Source organism: Sparus aurata, chromosome 23 (genome assembly GCF_900880675.1).
Source record: "Sparus aurata chromosome 23, fSpaAur1.1, whole genome shotgun sequence".
Lineage (NCBI taxonomy): Eukaryota > Metazoa > Chordata > Actinopteri > Spariformes > Sparidae > Sparus > Sparus aurata.
Window position 1 is genome coordinate 8,418,916 of NC_044209.1, and position 4,404 is coordinate 8,423,319.

Consider the following 4,404-nt stretch of genomic DNA (forward strand, 5'->3'; position numbering starts at 1 on the left):
TGATCCCCTCTTGTTTTTTTCTTTTTACACAGCCCATCTTCTTTAGAGCATCTTCTGTAATGGTACCCAGTCATTTAATGCCTGACTCTGTACAAAACCACCAATGCTTTATGGGGAAGGCTCACCTCAGCTGTGAGCACTGACGCTGTAGCTGGTAAAGGGTGTGATTATCTGTAAAACGAGGCTCAAGGTAATTAATAGGTGGAATCATTTGGGCAGTCATGTAGAATTCAATTTGATTTCCACCTGGAGCTTCCTTTTATAGCTTGTCTAGTATCACAGTTTTCTATGCCTATTCTCTACAATACAAAACCTGTATGATTTTTATAAAGTTATCTATGTACCAATGATCAAATTGGTATTAATCGCTTTTTATGAGTAAAATCAGACTAGAATTAGACCTTAAATAGTGTCTTCCAAACCAGTGTTAAAGCTCAGGGTAAAGGAAAGCTCATAACTAGCATTTACACTTTCTTTTCAACTTTTCTTTTCACTTTTTTTAACGAATCAGGGAATCTTTCAGAGAAATATTCACCACATTTCTCTGTTCTGGGTCCGATGATGAGATTGGCTGACCTGTACTAACCTACTGTTCTCATCATTCTTGTTAATCTCTTTTGGTGGTCTGACCTGATGTGTGGTTGCAGTCCTTGAGTGTTTGCTCTCCTCTCGCTCTTTGTGCGTGTGTTCTCTGTGCATTGTGAATTAGGAACCAGTATTTCCAATAACCACTCACACAGTCCTTATCATGACTCGCTGTCCTCTGAATAGTTCATCCTCGACATTCAAACTCAAACAGACTTCTCTCAGAAGCGAAGCTCCTTCTTCTCGTACATGTTGCCCTCAGAAGCTCCCTTGCTCTGTCCTCTAAGTTTGTGTTTTCTGTTTACCACGCTGTTGCTGCTACTTACAGTGCTGCTGTGTCTCCATCCGCCCCCTCGTTCCTCCTCTGTGAATTTGTCATATGGGCAGATGCACACCCACATCCCTATTCAGAGTGAGAGATTTTGAACAGAGGTACCCCCCCTGCTCTATAATTTAGAAAGCAGAGGGATGGAAGGAGAACGAGAGGTACAAGGATAGGGATGGAGCGGTGAGGGGGCTAAAGGGGAGCTGTGGGTGATGGCAGCAGGGGGAGAGGGGCGGTTTCCATAGAAACTGTTTGGCACACTTCATATTTCAAACAGCCATGTGGATTGTGGATGAGGGAATTCTAAATTAAACTAGAAAATGTCTCTTGGGGTCTCCTTTTATTGAGCATAATGAGACTGTGTCAATCATCCTTAGGCAGCAGAATGGCTGCTAAAGAAAGTTATGCTAAAATTGTTGAAGTGGTTTTGAGGTCTGCTGTTGCACTCGCCTGTTTATCGGACATTATATTCTATTTTCGGATTTTGAGCAATGAAACAAATTCATATGTGTTAGTTTCAAAGCCAGCACTTTGAAATTGCAAACCTAGTGCTGATAAAAAAAGGAGAATTGTGTTCACTTTGAAATAAGCAGAGCTGGAAAGTACATTACATCCAGTACAAACAGTCTTGATGCAGGATTTTCCATTTTCAGAGGCTTTAATTCCATTGTGTTTTATACATATACAGCTATCATTTCTTTTGGTAGCTATTTAAAAAAAAGTAAAAACATGTGAAAACAATTATACATAATACCAACTTTATAATGAAATCGAATTAAAGAAAACTTGCATAACACTACAACATTAAAACGCTGCATACACATTAACACGCCAATAATTTGACACACTAATGTATTCAAAAGTGTTGTTTTACTTTTGAGTAAGTACACTTAAATGACTGTACTTTTGAACCTTTATTTACTCACTACTTACCTCACATGTGGTGCAATTAAAGACTACTGGGTAGGAAGGACCCTGTTCTTTACGGCAAGCAGAAATGCAAATAAGAAAATATCACTAATGACTCACCTAAACACGTATAGCATTACACAATGGCCATGAATGTGAGTGGGAAACATAAAGTTTTGAGGTTTATTTAGGTTTATGTATACCTGATCATCCCATCAATCATCACAGGTAGTGAATGGGTTTAATTGTCGATGGACCCTTACCCATAATGCTCCTCACTTCCAGTCATCTCCTACTGTCGGTAGCAGGCATAAAATAAAACCCACGCAGTTGTAGTCTTCAGGCTCAGTCATTCTCAGTCATAAAGTTGAATGCACTGCCACATCACAGCTGAAACCGGGAGCTTGGCTGAGAGATATTTCAACTGTACTCGTGATGTTAAACTAAGCAGCATAATCCAAGTCTTTCATATTTACTGACATGCTCAGTGTGTCTGAAACTTATTTTCACAGATTTTGTTGAAAAGATAACGTCCCCAAAATCCCTCAACATTGTTCATCATCCAGAAGTTCTGTCTGGTCCCAGCTCACATTGGCTGACACCATGCAGTCATAGGTTAGCAAGAGAATAATCTTCCCATATCATTGCAACCATCCTGGTACCTTACGTCAAAGAGCCAATTAAACACATCATTTCACAGGGCAGAAAACCTGTTACTGCGCTGCCTGAAATTCTCAAGTTATTATTTCTTTTCCTTGAGTAACTCTGTCTTACTGTGGCATTTAGCATGTGTTATTTGAGCTGCCAGGCTATGGAGTTTGCACCTTGTCAGCTCACTGCACCACCACTGAAAAGATGCTGAAAAACCGTTCATGGCACAGCTGTGAGGGAGTTAATGCAGAGGGATTATGTTTACAGGCCAATTTACACTAACAGCCCTGTGTGACTGTAATCATCGTGGTGGTGCACAGTGTTAGACTATGAAGGCAACTCAACCACTTAATTTCCAAGCCCCCACATTATCTGCATCTCCCACCTGTTACGGTATCCTCTCTGTTGTTCCTCAAAGAGACTTAGCCTAGAAATCATGACTCAAACGAGTTCTCGCTCGCTTACATGGGCACATCAGGCATTATTCAACACCTACACATGCTTAGAGTGCACAGAAAAAGAGTGGCAGCCCCCCAGCAGTCTCCTCTCTGATGGTCTCTTTGCCTTTTTCTCAATCTCTCCTCTCCTCTCCTCTCCTCTCCTCTCCTCTCCTCTCTCCTCTCCTCTCCACCATCCATCCATCCATCCATCCATTCTTCCCTCTCTCTCTCCCTCCCCCCTTCCCTTCCAAACCCATGCTCTGCAAAGGGGGGAGATTGACACAGCATTTTCTGCCCAGGGTGGATGAGTGCGCACAGGAGAGAGCGCACAGACAGGATTATAGTCGGTGAAGGAGGCTGCGGAGGACAATAACGGATTAAAAGAGAGAAACAACAGGGATGAAAGAATGAATAAGAGATGAGGAAGAAACTAAAAGAAGGAACTCAAAGAGAGGAAGAATAAAAGAAAGGATCACAGACCACATAAATCCACAGTAAGGATGTTGGACCTTTGCCCCGGACCGTGAAAGTGGGACTTTGAGAAGTGAAGTGGTCAAACGCAAGGAATTCAAACTGCAACCAAGAGACAGAAGACAACAATTTACTTGCAGGGTGAGTATCATTTATGCCCAACTATAAATGGCATTTCAGCATGAGGCGATAACACAATAATAACTTGATGGATTAAGGTTTCAATTTGTTTGATAAAGTAATTTCACGACTTTCTGCTCCAGATGACAGATACCAACAGTAGTTCTAGTTTTACCCTCAGACAGTACGCTCAGAGCAAAAAAAATAAGCACTGCGTCAGAGAGACTAAAGCTCGGGCATCATGGAAACTGTTGTGTCGTGTACGATCAAGTGAACAGTCACACTTCTCTGTCATACACTGTAAATCTCGGTGGCACTGGAGCAGCTCAAAGACATCACCTGGGAACATGTGAAGGTAGAGCAGGTAAGCTGTGTGTTATGCCCTAAAGTGATGGTGTCATTGTGCACCTGTTGATCGTCTTCAAAACGGATGTTATATAATATACGTTACTAAAAATAGCTACTTTGTTTGCAACTTCTGGACTTTTTTCATGGGTTCATTTTGTTTTTGTGTGTCATATAGTCATAATAATCATATATTAAAAAAAACTTTGCGTCAGAAGCATTGATCTGGCTATGCAGAGATCGTTTTAGTTTGATTGAAGAACAGATTCATCGTTTAAGGGGAGCATCGACGTGTCTGTGCCATTCTGAAGTAATCTCTTTAGTTCAGACTGCTTTCATTGCCTCAACAAGGACCACTCGGAGAAAAAAAGCAAATCAAAACAGAAATGTCAATTCATGTCAAATTTGACTGTTAATGCCTTAATTTATTCTAAATATAATTGTTGGTGCATTACTGTGTTTATTAAGTCATTTATTAATGTCTTTATTTGTACTTTAATTTGGCAGTTTAGGTACTCCATACTTAAGCTTAATGAATACGTCTACTACAATTAAAAG